The sequence below is a fragment of the Mirounga angustirostris genome, unplaced genomic scaffold (assembly GCF_029215605.1).
Source record: "Mirounga angustirostris isolate CCGP_5_RB_7025 unplaced genomic scaffold, mMirAng1.0.hap1 SCAF_1, whole genome shotgun sequence".
NCBI lineage: Eukaryota > Metazoa > Chordata > Mammalia > Carnivora > Phocidae > Mirounga > Mirounga angustirostris.
Genome location: NW_026991709.1, coordinates 212,007,485 through 212,024,631, shown reverse-complemented (window position 1 = coordinate 212,024,631; position 17,147 = coordinate 212,007,485). Strand labels below are relative to the sequence as shown.

Here is a 17,147-nt window from a genome sequence, read left to right as displayed (position 1 = left end):
TGGAGCCACGCGGAGCACTGGCCAGGGAGTCCAAAGGCCTCGATGCGGCCTGCAGGGTGACCGAAACATAGCTCTACAAGGTCAGCACTGACATCCCCTGCCCACCAAGGGCTCCAGCCAAGCTGGCGTGATGGGTTTGCCCCACCGTGGCTCAGGTGGTCCTGGGGCAGCCTCCTGCCCACATCAATTACGTCTGCCCAGGGCTTGCTCCCAGCTCCCACCAGCCTGCTCTTCGCACTAGAGCGGGGAGGCTCCGGGCCTGACTCGACACCCTTGGGAGAAGCCAGACATGGGCCCAACCGCCTTCCAGCAACCCCAGAGCCTTTGTCCAGCAAAGTTCAGAATGCAGCTCCCCCAGTTTGCTCCTAGAAGGTATTAATCATCATAGAGTACTGGATGATGTTTAGTCAGGTATCGGGGGGCCTTCAACATGCCAGCACTTTCCAAACACGCTCACTAGGGACCCTTCCCAAGAAACCGGCTCACTCCCATTTGACAGACAAGGAGACAGAGCCCCCGGCAGGTGAATCCACTGGCCCAGGGACACACTTCTCATGAGGCCAAGCCAAGACCTGAATGTGGGTTCCAAAATGTCAAATATGATCCCCAAAAGAAAGCCTGGCCTGTTCCTGGGGTCTCCTTGGCGACTTCTCTAACCATCTGGCCAGACACACAGGGTATCAAATGAACATCAGGGCCAGCTGAGCCTTAAAACCCCCCTGGCCCAGCTACCATGCATTTTTGGGGGTCCCTGGCCTTTGAACTTCTTACCTTTGCCCTAGGAGACAGGAAACCTTACAGATCATCTCGGGGTCTCCTGACCCCCTGATACTCATCCTTAGGACCCCTGGCTCTCAACAGCCACTCATCACTGCTTCCGTGCCAGACAACTCGGACACGTAGAGACTCAGAGAAGGCAAGCAAGTGGCTGAAGTAACACAGCATCTCCACTAGGGAGCTGCTCGCCTAGCCTCCCTATCCAGGGAAGGAGCTTCGCCCCCCATGACCTGCCCAGTCTGGGCAATTAGATATGCCGATGCCCGTGGGAGATGGCAGTGACTCTCAAAAGCCAGGCAGGTGGGTCTGGGGAGAGCCCGGTAGAACTCCCATTCTGGAAAGGGCAGGCAGGCAGAGCACACAACAGCAACCGAGAAAGTAAAACTAAGAGTGCTGGGGACATGGGCAGAAGAGCCGGCCTGGCCGGAAACGGAGCTCCCGTCAAAGGGAACAGCAAGGACCGAGGCCTGGAGGTGGGAGTAAGGAAGGTGCAGAAGCCTGCAGGGGCTTGGCTGGCCAGAGGGGAGTCTGGGGGTGCCATCCAGAGACGTGAAGCAACTTTCCTCAAGTCACACAGCTCGTGAGAAGCCAAAACAGATCTGGAACCCAGACTGGCCAACAGCAATGTCCCTCCCTCGACTCCCGATCACCGGGAGAAGCAGGTTTCCAGCTACGTATTTGCTCCATCACTGTAGGGCCCAGTGCAAAATGAAACCCCCAAGAAAAGGTTCCAGTCATTACAGCCTCTCATCCCCACCCCAGGCCTCGGTATCCCCATCTGCAAGATGGGGGCAACGGCTGCCACTTTGGAGGCCATTCTCGGGGTGAACGGAGCAAAGGGGAGCGGAGCTGGAGGGCCGGGCGTGAGGCTGGGCTCTGTGACAGGGGGATTTAACACCTGTTTGGGGAATGTCCCCTCTGTGGCAGTTGTCGGGGAAATTGAAGGTTTGGGGTCTTCCCCTCCTTCCAATTCCTCATGATGATGACCAGTGCGAGGGCACAGTCATTGAGCCCCTACGTGTGCAATGTGGCCGCCCGGGGGGGTATCAACATGACACCATTTAATCCCCATGACACAGCAGGCAAGATGTGTCCCCATTTTACAGATGAGAAAACCAAGGCTCGGGGTGGGGGAGAATAACGGGTCGCCTCACACAGCTGGGAGGGCCTGTGCCAGGATTCTAACTTTGGATGCTCAGGCCTCCCGAGGCCCTTCCCTGTGGGGACGGAGTCCAGGCTCCCAGGGCCAGGTGGAACAGAAGGAAAAAGGTCTGGACGAGGCAGCCCCTCCATGCTCCAGACCCAGCACCACCGCCAGAAACCCTAGCTGGCCACGCTTTCCAGAAGCCACACGTCAGGGGCAATTACCCACTTCTGAAAATCAACTGGGCAGCGGGGCCGGGACAGGTGTGTGGCAGGATCCCATCCGTAATCGCGGCGTTCCAGTCCAGCTAGCGTGGGAGGCGCATGGTCACGGGCAAGCCAACAGCCATCCTGCCTCATTTCTCCCGCCGCCACAGGTCTGGAGCATGAATCGGGTTTCTAAACCTCAGCACTATTGACATTTAGGGCTGGATCATTTTCGGGGGGCATCCTGGGCACTGTGGGGGGCTGAGCAGCATCCCTGGCCCCACCCACCCGATGCCAGGAGCACCCCCGGTCCTGACGACCACAGACATCCCCAGACATGGCCCTGTGTCCCGGGGGAGCAAAACCGTCCCTGGTTACAAACCACTATGACAAACTCTCCAGATAATGCCTGTGACTGGTGGCCCGGCCCAAGACCAAAGAGCTATGTTCCGGAAAAGACAAGAGCCTGAGGAACAGGTCCTGCAGCCAGAAGATAATTCACAGCCCTGCCCCTCGGAATGAGCAGGCTCCCTTCCGTACGGCATTTCATCTAAGTCAAGTTTATCATTATGACCAATATTAATATAATCAGAGCCAACGTTTATCGAGCGCGGACGCTGACCCAGGCCGTCCTCAGCCCTCCCCGTGAGTTTTCTCGCCGGGGCCTCTGAGTAACCTGTCCAGGTGGCAGTGACTCTCAAACCCATGGGACAGCCTGGGAAACTGAGGCTCAGGAAGGGGCAAAGGAGGGGTCCAGGTCACACCCAGCAAGGGCAGGTGTTTTCAGGAAAAGAATGCTCCAATGATGTAAAATGGGGCAATTTCATGTAAAATCGGGATTTTCTGCTTTTTCTCAGATCTGGCCAGGTGGGCCCTGCCCAGGGAACATCACCCACAGGCATTACCTGCCCAGCCTGAATGGGCACTGGGGTTTGAGAAGACGTTCCTGCCACATCCTTCTGCCTCAGTTTCCTGCTCTGGGCTGGTGGGAGGTCGAGGCCCGGCCCGGCCCAGCCCAGCAGTCAGTGGCTGTGTGGTCTCAGGCTGGTTCCTCTCCTTCTCTGGGCCTCGGCCTGATGGTTGTTCCAAGTGATGTTTCCCCATCTCCCCACAGGGGTCTCTGTTGGCAATGATACTCACACCCAAGCTTGCAGTGGCATGGTAGGGGGGGCCTTCCAGCAAACTCCGGCCGCACATGTTTAAAATACAGTAGGAACTGCTCAGTGTCAGGGCCCGTGCGGTCTGCCTGGGCTGCCTGACCTCCTGCCTCCCCTCCCAGAGGCCCCTCCCAGCTTTGAACTGCTGACCCCAGTGCCTGCACATCCCACTACCTTCAAGTCTCAGCTCAGAGGTCGGCCCCTCAGAAAGGCCCTCCGTGTCCCCCCCAGACAGAAGAGTGGCCGGTGGCCTGCCAGGTCCTGCCCGCATTTCCGGTCTCAGCAGGACCTACCATAGCCGACCCTACCTTGCTTATTTATGTACTCACTGCCTCCCCCATTGAGCTGCAGGGTCCAAGGAACATGGGACCGAGCCTGCCTGGTTTACTGCTATATCCACAGAATTTAATTTCAATTTGCTTTTATTTAAAAAAAAAAAAAAAAAAAAGGAAAAAGAACGTACACAGAGCTTTCTGTCTACCAGGCAGATCTTAGCTCCTAGAGCCCACATGATACCCCTATCATGAGTGAGGCAGTGCAAAAGCCCCCATTTTACGGATGAGGAAACTGAGGCACGGGTCGGCTACAGAACTAGCCCGAGACCTCACAGCTGGTGAGTCGCAGAGCTGGATGCAATTCGAACCCAGGGTTTGGCTCCTGCGTTCTCTAGCGGACAGTATTCAACAAAGGCTAATTGACTGAATGAATGAATTGGTGAATGAATGAATGGCCTGGCGCCAAGCTTGCACACTGACCCCTTTCCAGGGCACCTCTCTGTGGGGCTGCCATCAAAGCTGAGACCTCCCCGGGGCGGGGGGCGGCGCTCACTCAGACCCACCCTGGGCCTTGGAAGCCAGGGGGCCATGACCCGGGTCTCAGGAGTGCCCAAGTCTTGCTTGGCAGCCGCCTGCCCTCCCCGCCTGCCTCGCTGGGCCTCCGGTAGCTCCAATCCTGCCACAGAAGTGGGGCGGCCTTGATTAGGCAGCCAGTGACGGGGAACGCCCCAGTTTGCAGTGGCTGAGTCATCCTGACATCCCTCCCATGCTGGACCCCATCGGGGGGCTGCTGGGGAGCCCCCGCCGGGCAGGTCCAGACAACGTATCAGCACAGCGCTTCCCATGTATTCACTCACTTAATCCCCCCAACAACGCCGGGCAAGGGCTACCATTATTCTCCATTCTGTAGACAAGATAACGGGAGGACAGAAGTTGAGCAACTCGCCCCCATCACACAGCCGGAGAGGGGATGCGAGCCCCAGGCAGCCCCAGTCCAGCGTCCAAGCTCTCACCCTCCAAGGAGGGCAGCTGGGAGCCCCAGCGTCTCCACAGGGACCCTCAGGAGCCCCAGCAGGTGAGCCAGCATGAAAACAACTTCTTGGACAATTGGACAGAGAGCCAGGTCCCTGCCCCCAGGAGTTAAGACCTCAGGTTCTAGCATCCGTTGGTCCCGGATGAGACTCCTTCCTCTGTCACCCATCTGTGTGACCTCAGGCCAGCGAAGGCCCTTCCTGGGCCTCAGTCTCCCCCTCTGCAAAATGGGGCTCCGTGCATGAACACTGCACGAACGGCGGGGGCGGGGTGTGAAGGTTAAAGGCAATGAGAATGCTCCTCATGTGCTTGCTCAGCACAGGGCCTGGTACGGGCACCAAGTCCAAATAAGGCGGAGTGGCTATTATCATCTCCCCTCCGACATCCCCTCATTTGCTGATCACGGGGTTAATTATAAGCGGCATTAAATTATACACACACAGACGCGTCGACCTCGCTTCCCCAGAACCCCTGAATTTCTACCCACGCAACAGCATGACAATAGAGCATCCTCCCAGCCTCTGTGCACCCGGCCTGCCTCCATCCCAGAGTCCTAGGCCTCTAAGCCTCTGGGGCTGTGGCTGGCGGGCAACACGGGGTGTGGGTGTCCCAGGGCATGCACAGCCAGCAGCGGTCACATCCGAGACCCGAGGGAGGTGCTTTACCAGAAGCATCTCGTGTCCTGGCTCGCCACGAACGGGTCCTGATCTCAGAGATGAAGAAACAGAGAGGCCAACCAACCTCCAAGTTTGCACAGCTCCAGCAGAGGAGGGGCGCAGAAGTCAGGACCCTGAAGCCAAAGGCACAACCTCATCTTGCAAGCAAGGAGGCTCCCATTCGGAGAGGGTAAAGGGCAGAGGTGAGGCCACCCAGAGAGGGAGACAGAAAGGAGAAAATCTGGCGGGGGCCGGGGGGGGGGGGGAGGAGTTGGGATTTTCAGTTCTCCCAGTAGGACAGGACACTCCCGACCTTCCTAGAAGGGGCTAACAGCAAAGATTTAAAAAACCAAACAAGGGGCGCCTGGGTGGCTCAGTCGTTAAGCGACTGCCTTCGGCTCAGTTCGTGATCCCAGGGTCCTGGGATCGAGCCCCGCATCGGGCTCCCTGCTCGGTGGGAAGCCTGCTTCTCCCTCTCCCACTCCCCCTGCTTGTGTTTCCTCTCTCGCTGTGTCTCTCTCTGTCAAATAAATAAATAAAATCTTAAAAAAAAACAAAAAACAAATATAAGACTCAAAAGCCGCAGACACCAGCCGGGGAGTTCACGACAAATTCAGCTCCTTCAAAAAAAAAAAAGAAAGAAAGAAAAAAACTGCGATGGAGCCCCAGTTAAGGTATTTTTGGGGGAGGGGTCACTGCAATCCGGAAACCCAAGCTCTGAGACCCCCACCCCCACCCCCAACACCAGGGTGAAATCTGCGGGAATGATCGGAAAACACAAACGCCAGGCAAGACCCTGGGTGTATTTTCAGGTACAGAATCCCTTTGGCCTCCGCAGGATTGAGGATGCCTAGATCCCAGGAAACAGAAGAAGGGATTCCTGGGAGCTCAGAATAGCAACCCCCCACCCCAACGTCCAGCCTGGCCAGGCCCCAGGAGGGGCGGGGGCACCAGCGTCTCCTCGGAGGAGGGCAGGGAAAGGAAAGACAAAAATGAGGCAGTGCGAGAAAGTCGAGGCCCTGTCCATGAGTCACTCCCGCCCGCTCGTTAATTTTCGCCTTTGCAGAAGTGTAAGCCAATTGATTTTTCATATTCCCCACGCACAACCCCCCCACGCTTCTGAAATATCAGCCAGAGACAAGACAGAAATGGTACGTCGGGGTTTTTTTCTTTTTTCTTTTTTTCCCTGAGTGTCTTTTCTTTCCTTAAAGAAAAAAAACCCACATACTACACTTGATACCTGGAGCTTCTAGAAGGCTAGGCAGGTGACACCCCGGACCACAGGGTTGAGAGACCCGGGTATCAGCACCTGCTGTGCATCTCAGAGCTAGGATGGGCCTGTCTCTGGGCTGTCCCTCCTCCCTGTGACAGGGTGACATGCACCTGAACCTCCATCCCCTTCTAGCACCCTCTCTCCTCCGCCCTGAAAGCCAAGCCGGCAGCTTTCTGGTTCCAGACCAAAGTCAGGTGAGGAGAAGACAAAATTTTAAAAACATCTGAAGGGGCGCTTGGGTGGCTCAGTCGTTAAGCGTCTGCCTTCAGCTCAGGTCATGATCCCAGAGTCCTGGGATCAAGCCCCACGTCGGGCTCTCCACTAGCGGAAAGCCTGCTTCTCCCTCTCCCACTCCCCCTGCTTGTGTTCCCTCTCTCACTGTGTCTCTCCCTGTCAAATAAATAAATAAATTCTTTTATTAAAAAATAAATAAATAAATAAATAAAAACATCTGAAAAGCCCTTGAACCCTCCTCCCCCACCCCCTCCCAGTTCGGGCGATGGTGTGACTCTGTCCACGGACCCATGGCAGGTTTCCCATTGGATCGGCACGTGGATCCCACACAGGCATGGTAGTGATGCCTTTATCTCGTCCCCTCCTGTCCCCACCGGAGGCTGAGCCACCCTGCCCGGCAGGCAGCTGGGGTCTCTCCAAATAACCTACCCGGGCATCTTTGCTGCGGGGAAGGACAGAGCAAGGGCAACGCGTAACAGCGTCACAGGAGAGGGCGGCCTCCTTCTCGCAAATTCTGGGAAATGGGATGCCCACCCGTGGGAGGGGATGCCGGGAGGCTGCTCTGGATGCATTGGGAAGCTGGGGCCTCTGGCATCTCAGCACCCCTGCCTGGGCCCCCTGCCTCCCTCCAGAAGCACAAGACCCCTGGAAAGGGACCACAGCCCGCAACTCGCCCACGGAGCCCACTACACTTCAAGAACCTTCGGCTGTCTCCAAATGACTTCACAAATGGAACTAACGCAGTCGGGGGGAGGGGGGGAACCGCTCTCAGTTAAAAACATTAAGCTTTGTCAATTATCCCCCAAACCCGCTGGGTTTATAAATATCCACCTTTATTTTTAGGGTTTTCCTCCCAATCCCGAACTCTCTACATGCCCCCCTCTGCCCCCCACGCACGGTGGCTGTACTAAAGTCACGGGAAGCAGGTGAACGCAGGGCTGCAGGGCACCTGGGTGGAAATGCCACACTGCGCCTTGGAGTCTCAGCATCCCCGCCCATCCCTGGTCCCTCCTCCCTCCCGGGCCACCTCGCTGACTATCACTTGGGCCACTCGGCTGCTGGAGTAATCAGCGGAGCCACAGGTCTCCTGGCACCCCACTCCAGGAAGCAGCAGTCCGAGGGGAGCGCTGCACACCAACCCCTGCGACACGTTCCTCGGTGCTGACCCAGAAGGCAGGAGGGGAAACCGAGTCACGCCCCGAAAGTTGACAAGCAGAGGTAGATCCATCTCCATCACCGGCCCCGGGTCCAGGCAACCCCAGGCAGAGCCCCAAGCTCTGTGTGACCCAAAGAAGAAGCAATGGGTGGATGGTGGTGGTTCCAGAACTGCCCACCCAGATGCCACAACTAAGTCCCTGACGTCCGGGGAGCTCCTCCCCCTTGCACCCGCTCCTCACACCCTGGTCCAGAGCTATGGTCCTGGTGTTGGGCAAAAAATGCCTCAAGTCTCCAAGGGTGGCCCAGGGACACATGGAGACACCCGGAATTCCCTGGGAAGCAGGGAAGGCGCTCGGAATCTCCGCTGGAGGGGACAGAAACAGAAGCACCAGTCCACGGGCCACAACCTGTGCGGGCAGCAGACGGGTGCCTGGCTCTCAGTACCCCTTCTCCCTGCACCCAGCACATGCCCAGCTCATGGGCCTGGAAGGGATCCTGGGGGGAGGATGGATCCCCCAGGGAGCCCAGCGACCACCCCAGGCGGCGTCCTCCAAGGCCATACCTGGCCATACCAGAATGCCCCATCCGGTCTCCTGCAGGGGGTGGGGAGTGGGCCAGGCCATTGCCTCTCCCCTCTCAGGACAGCCACTGGCATGACAGCACCAACCCCCGTCACCCCCTGGGGGGTCGATGTCATCGGCTGGGGTGACAGGAATAGGAAGGCGCATGAGCTCACCAGGCAGGCCGGGTCTCCCGCGACGTTCTGTTTGCCTGAGCCCAATTATACCAAGTCTCGGGGCAATTGAGTATGGCGGGTGGCATCCCCCAGGGGGCTGTGGGGAGCCCAGGCCCCAAGCAGAAGTGCACCGTCATGGTGAAAGTGCCCCCCAGGCCCAGGGGATGGGGCAGGACGAAGCTTTCTGGAGAAGAAGAATGGAGACACACACAGACAGCAGGGAGCAAGAAAGGCTGGGCGGAGGGCACTGTAGGGGGCAGGGGGCTGCAGCCGGGGACCCAGGTCTAAGTTGGTGGGCTCTGGGATGTGGGGGAGGGAAGCAGCCGCCCCCAGCCCCAGCTGCCTCCTTCCGCAGCCAAAGTGTCAGCTGGCAGAGGAAGAAGAGAGCTGAGGGACAGAAGGCGGGCGAGATTGGCAGGAGGAGGGGGGCACAAAGGAAGGGACCCTGGGAGGGGGAGGGGAGCTATGCAAATGGCAGATTCGACCGAATCCCTCGGCCATTACTAAGAGCTCCAGCAGCAGCAGCTGGTATCACCGGAGTAGAGGCGCGGACTGGCTGTCTCTTCTCCTGGGCGGGAGGCGGCTCTGAGGGGGAAGGAGGGTGACCCAAACAAAAGGAGCCCTTGCCCCCTGCGCCCCAGGAACAGTAGTGATGAGGGACATGGAGGGAAAGCCAGAACCCCAGCAAGCCAAAGTCTGGGTGAAGGACGCTGGGGGCTCAGAGCAGGTGGGTCCCTGTCCTGGGGACTCTCAGGGACCCTCCAGCTTTGTCCGAGCTTCTTAGAGGGCTAAGACACAACCTGGACACCTCAGACACCCCCCCCCCTTCGCTAGCTGTGTTGGCCAGGCTGGTTTTCCAGGGGTTTGGCCAGTGACAGGAGGGCCCCGTGCTCAGAATGGGGACTCCCCCAGGTTGAGATGGGGGAACAGGGGAATCCCAGTTGAGCCTTAGGAAGAGGAGGGGAGGTGTCCCCCAGTTGGGAGGCGCTGGGGAGGTTTCTTAATTTGGGAGATGAGGTCCCTAGGGGGGTGACTAAATTTCAGGAACGGGTATTCTCAAGAGCTGCCCATTTACAGGGCTACCAGAGGAGAATTTGAAATGGGGGGAAGGGTCACTAAGGAAGAGGTTCCAGATTGGGGGGCGGTGCGGACTGTGACTGAAAAAAAACACCCAGTTTGCGGAAGGGTTCCCTGATTTGAGAATTCTGGAGAAAAGCAGCTGAAGGGGACTTCTCCGATTTAGGGGGGTTTCACGGAGGGAAGTGTCCAGGACTTGGGGGTGCTAAGGGGGATCCTAAATTTGGGAGAAATTTCCATAAGGAGCAATGAACTTGGTCGCAACCTGGCCGAAACCCTTGCGCCCAGGGCTCGGGCACCCTAACTCCGGGAGCTCTCCTCAGGGCACGCCCCCCCCCCAGCGCCCCCTTCACCCGGTTCCGACGGCTCCGCCCCCCCGGATGACGTCACCTCCCCTCCCCCCCCGTCCCTAAGGGGGCTCCCGGGGCGCGCAAAACCCCCGGGGCTGGTGGCTCAAGGGGCGGCTTCCCCTCTCCCGGGATCCCCAAGGGGCCCCCAGCGCCGAGGAGAGGTCGGGTGCCCGGTGCGCGAGCCCGTCAGTCTGTCCGCCAGAGTCCCTGGGGCTAGGGGCTGAGCCTCGCCCCGCCTGGGGCGTTGGGAGGGGGCGCCGGGGCCGCAGAAGGGTGGGGCAAGGCCAGGGTGCTGGAGGGCCGGCCCCCCTCCCCGGGGATCGACGAGGCCGGGAGGGCGCTAGGGCGAGACGGCGTTGAGCCGGAGGTCTCCAGGGGAGGGGGACTGGAGAGCGAAGGCGGCGGGCAGAGCAGCCGCCCTGGGCGCACCGGCCGGTCCACCCTCGCTCCCATCTGGAGCCACCCGTCCCGGGCTGGTCTCCACTCCGGGGCGCCCGCGAGCCCCCCTCCCCCAGCACAGCGCCCCCTGCCTCCAGGACCCGCCCGGGGAGCCTGGCCGGGAGCCGCCGGGGCCAGCAGCCCCTCCGCACACACGCGCGTCCCCCCTCCGCGCCTCTGCCCCGCCCGCAGCCCGGGGTGGTGCAGCCGGCGGCGCTGGGCAGCTTCCAACGCCGCGCTCCGGGCGATGCCAGCCCAGCCCCCTCCCCCGCCGCGGCGAAGCCCCCCAGCCCCGCCCGCAGAGCCCTCCCCGCGGCCCCTGCCCACCCCGGCCCAGCCCCTCGGGGGCATTGTTCGGACGCCGCTAGCCAGGCGCAGCGGCTGGGCGTGCAGCCGGCTGCAGCGGAGCATCCTCCGAGCACAATGGCCGTGCAGGCTTTCCCGGCACAAAGCCGGCGCGCTGCCCACTCCGCTGCCTCCGAGACCCCCACTGGAGCGCCTGCAATTTGTTTTTTAATCGAATTCACGGGTCCCCCCCCCCTTTACCTGGAGGCTGGCTGGGCTGGGCTCCCCCGGCTCTGCCCCGCTTCACATCCTGGCTGTTGCATGGGATTCGAGCGGAGCCCGAGCGCCAGCGGCTCGCGGCGTGCGCGCGCCGGCCGGGCTGCCGGGCGGGCGGCGCGAGGACACTCACTGCGGCTCGCGCTCCCCTCGCGCCGGATCGCGCGCCCCCCCAGCCGGTGACGTCATCCCTTCCGCCAGCGCCGCCGCCGCCGCCGCCGCCGCTGCCGCCGGCCGGGGGCGGGGCCAGGGCGGGGCCGATCCGCGCGCGTCACTGCGCAGCCGCGCGGCAGCCACGCCCCCCGGCCAATGAGACGGCGCGGGTTGGTCAGGTGGCCCCGGGGCGTTTAAAGGGCCGCGAGAGCACGTGGGGCGCGGTGCTCTGGGATACGCGGGACGCGTGGGCGGTGGCGTTTGCGCGAGGGACTCCTCCGGCCACGGTTCCACGTCCGAGACGCAGGACACTTGGCACCTAGGGCGTGGTGCTTGCCAGGCCCTGCTTGCAGTTCTGCTCTGGCTCCCCCAGCGCCATTCGAATGCATCCGCATTTGTAGCCACTACTTGCCGGTGGGTGCCCATGCCCCACCCCAGCTGGCTCTTTACGGTTCCTCCACCCCGGCCCCCTCCTCACTCGGGGCCCTTGCCTCTGCCGTTCCTCACCTGGAATAGTGCTCCCCCGAGATCTTTCTCTTCTCCTTAGGATTTCTGCTCAAGCGGCCGCTCCTGGGAAAAGCCCTCCTTGATCACCGCCTACCGATGCTCCATTCTCTAATCCATCATGCTGTTTTTATTCTGGTCACACTAGGATGTGACTCCAAAGGGCCTGGGGATCCCTTCGTATGGGTTGAATGGATGAGGGAGCATTTCCTACCGAGTCAGCACTTTACAAACATCCCACCTCATTACCGTTCCTTGCTGGCCTGGAGTCGGGACGAATCACCATAGGAACCCCACCCAGCTCAGGCACTGACTGGCTGTGTAGGTCCCTGAGGCTCAGTTTTTCCCACCTGCAAAATGGGCTTGCCCCTTTGGGGGGGGGGGTCAGTGTCCTGTCTGTGAAATGGGGCAAGATAGAGAGTGTAAGGATGAACTGTTGAGGATGTGCTGCCTAGCTTGTAGTTGGTGCTTGAAAATGGGATGAGAAAAAAAGACAAAGAGAAATAAAGGGGAAGGATTACCATAGGAGGTTGGGGCGCTCAAAGACACCAAACAAGATTGCACACTTCCAGATGAGCTCTGAACACACTGAAGGTGTTTTATTTCTCCAAGGTATGTATTTGGAGAGTGCCTCCTGCCCACAAAAGGACACAAGTTTAGAGTTTGGGTTTTTTCCTCCAAAATCGTTGATTCATTCATTCCAGGCCAAAGATGCAGATATAAACAAAAAGCATTAACCCTGGGAACAAAATGAGAAGGCAGAAGTCGTAAATAGGAGAAGAGAGAGGAGAGAATGAATAATTAAACAAGGAACCTAAATTAAGCTTGGAGTTTCCCGGCGGCCAGTGCAGCAGCCAGGTTTGAGGAACCTATTTGGTTCTCCTTCCTAGTTGCATGACCCTGACCTAACCATTGACAATCTGGTCTTGGTTTTCTCATCCCCACAATGGAGACCCAACCCCATCTCGGTGATGGTTTCTCGTACATAGTAGATGTTCAAGCTGTGTGTGCCCAATGATGGCAGAGCGAAATGAGACTGCTAGCTCTGGAAGGCTGGGTATGTCAGGAACCCCCGCCTTGCCACCTATTAGCGGAGGGACCTTGAACGAGCCACCCAGCCTCACTGTTCCCATCCACAAAAGGGGCAACCACATCTACCTCTCAGAGTTTTTGCGACCAGCAGAGGAAAGGGTGTAAGATCCAGCACAGCATATGCCCAGGAAACCCATCCCTTCAGGCCATCACTCTGTGTGCCATGCTGTTTTAAGCGTTGAAGACACAGAAGTGAACAAAACAGGCTAAAAAACGTTCCTGCCTTGCAGGAGTTAAAAATCCAGTGAAGGAGATAGATAATATCTCACTCAGAGTAAAAACCCAAGTCTTCCCTACAGTCTACAAGGTCCTGAACAACCTGTCCCTGTCACCTCCCTGTCCTCACCTCCATCTGTACCCCTTGCTCACTCCACTCCACCCACACCTCCTCTTCACTGTTCCTTGCCAATGGCACAGTCCAGCCTCGAGGCCTTTCCATGGACTGTTCCCTCTACCTAGGACACCGTTCCTCCTGCTCTTCCCAAGGTCGGATCCCCCTCATCCTCAATTCTCCAAGAGACCCTCCCTGCCCATCCTCCTAACATTCATCATCATCTCAGTACCAGTTTATTTATTCCAATTGGGACTAGCTTTATATGTTGGTCAGTTTGCTTGTTTTTGTTTGTCTCCCCATGAGAGCTGTGCCTCCATTTGCCCATCTGTAAATGGGGGATAGTAATGGTCTCTATCTCCCAGGGCCGTTGGGAGGGAAAAATGAGTTACATCATGTCAAACACCTGACACCTAACCTAGAAGAGGGTTTCTTGATAAATGGGGCCATTGGAAATGGGGAAACCAGGGTAGCTAGCTAGGTGACCGAAAAATCAATACCAGGAGAACAGAACACTCTAGTCTGATATTGTCACAGCTATCTGGCAGCCACAGAAGCTTGACAAGTGTCAGGAAGGTGTTAAGGATTCAGTAACACCAAACCAAGACTTCCCGTAAGCCAAAGCTCCAAGAGAACCAGGAGGGAATGTTCTCCCCAGGGGCATGGCTTAAGCCTCAAAGCTCCACACTGTGGAAAGCAGTAGGATTGGGAGGTGGGGCCTGGGGGGCTCTGGGTCTCTTTCGTGTCTGCAGACCCCAGCACCTGGCACGCTGTGGGTGTGACTCATTGTTTGTTGGGTGAAAAGTTCAGCCCATGAACACTTCCATCTTCCTCTGCAGGCGGGTGGGGAGGGCCTCCTCCTTCCCTGCCAGCCCAACCTCCGCCCCAGCGTCTCCCAGAACCTGGTAATTAGCTCCATCGTGTTTTTGTCAAGGCAACTGCAAGAGAACCATCAGCTGTCCATTACTGTATATAAACAGGACTCCTCATGCCAAGTTCAGGATTGTCTGCACAGAACCCAGCCTTAAATCCCTGCAAGACAGGTCCAAAACATCTCCCCAGCAACTTTGCCTCTATGCCAGCAATTTCACCGTGGTGATACATCCCCTCCAATTAAACACTGTGCATATGCGCTCTCTCTCTCTCTCTCTCTAGGTTTACCTCAAATGCCAAAGAGAAAAGGGGCAGATGGGAACACCCCATTTGCTAACCACCTGCTCTTTACTGGGTTCCATGTGGGGCTCCTTTGGGTGTCCACTAATTTAGTATATCAGGTAAACACTGATGCTTCGGAGTCATAGCTTCAAATCCTGGCTGTGGCATTTGACGCAATTCAACATCTCTGCGTGATAAAAACACTCAAGGCATAGAAGGCACTTCCTCAGCCTGAAAAAATGCATCTATCGCTAAGATCATAACTTAATGGTGAAAGACTGGATCTCTTCCCCCCAAGATCAAGAACGAGACGAGGATGTCTGCTCTCACCATTCCTGCTGAACGTGGTATTGGAGGTAAGAACCTGGCAATTAGGCAAGAAAATGAAATCAGACGCACCCAGTTTGGAAAGGAAGGAGTAAAAGTAGCTATATTTGCACGTGACATCATGTTGTGTTTAGAAAATCTTAAGGAATCCACAAAGTATTAAAACTAGTAAACCCGTTCCTTGGGGCTGCAGGACATAGGATCAATACACAAAAATCCATCGTACTTCCCATGCGGTAGCAACGGACAAACAAAATGTAGTTAAGAAACCGATTCCATTTACAACTGATCAAAAAGAATAAAATACATAGGAATGCATTTATCAAAAGAGATGCAAAACTTATAAAAACAACAAAGTGTTGCTGAAAGAAATTAAAGGAGACTTAAATAAATGAAAGACAGCTCATTTGTGGGTGGGGTTGAAAGGCTTGATATTGTTAAAATGGCAATATTCTCCAAATTGAACAGATTCTGATCTCATTCCTATCAAAATCCCAACTGGCCTCTTTGCAGAAATTGACAAGCTGATCCTAAAATTCACATGAGAATTCAGGGGACCCAGAGTAACCAAAACAATCTTGAAAAAGAACAAAGGCGGGGGCTCACACTTCCCAATTTCCCAATGCTATTACAAAGCTACAGTCACCAGGAGCTCCTGGGTGGCTCAATCAGTTGGGCATCTGATATGATCTCGGCTCGGGTCTTAATCTCAGGGTCATGAGTTCGAGCCCCGTGTTGGGCTCCACAGTGGGCATGGAGCCTACTTAACAAACAAAAAACAAAAAACAAAGCTACAGTCATCAAGACACTGTGATATCAGCATAGGAATAAACATGCAGATCAATGGAATAGAATTGAGAGCTCAAAATAAACATGTAGGGTCAACTGACTTTCTTTTTCTTTGTTTTTTAAAGGTTTATTTATTTATTTATTTATTTGAGGGGGAATGAGGGGCGAAGGGCAGAGGGAGAGGGAGAGAGAATCCCAAGAAGAGTCCCTGCTGAGCTGGGAGCCTCACCCTGAGATCATGACCCGAGCCAAAATCAAGAATCAGTCATTTAACCACTGAATCACCAAAGCGCCCCAGGATCAATTGATTTTCAACCAGGTTGTCAATTTAGTGAGGGAAAGAATGGTCTTTTCAGCAAGTGGTCCTGGGAAAGCTGCATATTCACACACAAAAGAATGAATTTGGACCCCTACCTCACACCATATATTTAAAAATTCACTCAGAATGGATCATAGACCTAAACATAAGAGCTAAAACTCTTGGGTGAAAACATAGGCATTGATCTCTATGATTTTGGATTGGACAATGAATTCTTTTGGGGTGATGAAGATATTCTAAAATTAGATTGTGGTGGTTGGTGATGATGATGGTTTGTTAATATACTGAAAATGATTGAATTAATACACTTCAAATGGGTGAATTGTTTGGTAGGTAAATTATAGCTCAATAAAACTGTCATAAAAATTCTTGGCTATGCCACTTCTGTGTCATATGACTGTGAACAAACCACACATATGTCCCTCTTTAGCCCCAGTTTCTTTGCCTTGAAATTAGGTATAATTGAAGCGATCTCACTCAGTCTTTTTGTGAGGGTCACCAGAGCTGTGACACAGGGAATTATTTTGGGAAGTGTAAATAAATAATTGAATCTAAATATCCCAGAAGAGGGAACAAGTTTGAATTAACCAGGTACAACCCCACGGTGGAGTAGTATACAGCTATGAAAAAGGATTGGGAGCATGGACCCATGGGGAAAGATCTCCAGGATAATTTGTTAGTGACAGGTGCAAGTGGAGAGCTTTGATGACCATGTTCTACATTTTATCAAAGTTTTCTGCTTATTTTCCCATTATTTTAACATGAGCAAAAGCAAATATTTGCATGTTTATTTTATTTTATTTTATTTTAGATTTTATTTATTTATTTGAGACAGAGAGAATGAGAGAGACAGAGAGCACATGAGAGGGGGGAGGGTCAGAGGGAGAAGCAGGCTCCCTGCCGAGCAGGGATCCCGATGCGGGACTCAATCCCGGGACTCCAGGATCATGACCTGAGCCGAAGGCAGTCGCTTAACCAACTGAGCCACCCAGGCGCCCTATTTGCATGTTTATAAACCCAGGTCAGCACCCCCATCCACATGAAACGAGGAGTAGAATTGATGGGTCTTTCAAACAATTCTTTCTTAAAATGGCATCTTTCTGTCTCTGTGGTGACAGAATAGTTGTGCATCTCCGTGGCGGTAATGGTCGCATAAAGCTGATTGTGTGACGAAATGGTAAAGAATGACACACACACGCATGCACACATGTAAACCTCAAAAGTCCGAAAGAGGTTGGTGGATTGTAGAACACCAATTTCCTGATGTTGATGATGTTCTCCGATTTTGGAAGATGTGACCATCGGGGGAAGCTGGGTACAGGGTGCAGGAGCCTCTGTACTATTTTTTGCAACTCCTTCTGAATCCAAAATCATTTCAAAATCAAGTGTTTTTAAAGGAGCAT

The 17,147-nt window shown here is 55.6% G+C and overlaps 1 protein-coding gene across 1 annotated transcript in view; it reads right to left on the bottom strand.

The window, feature by feature from the left end:
• The window catches only part of PTPRS (protein tyrosine phosphatase receptor type S), a 99,354-nt gene extending 88,097 nt beyond the window's left edge, over positions 1–11,257 (bottom strand). Inside the window, exon 1 of the mRNA XM_054505016.2 lies at positions 11,060–11,257. The gene's annotated coding sequence lies outside the window, so the exon portion shown is untranslated. The remainder of the gene's footprint in view (positions 1–11,059) is intronic.
• Between the last annotated feature and the right edge of the window lie 5,890 nt (positions 11,258–17,147).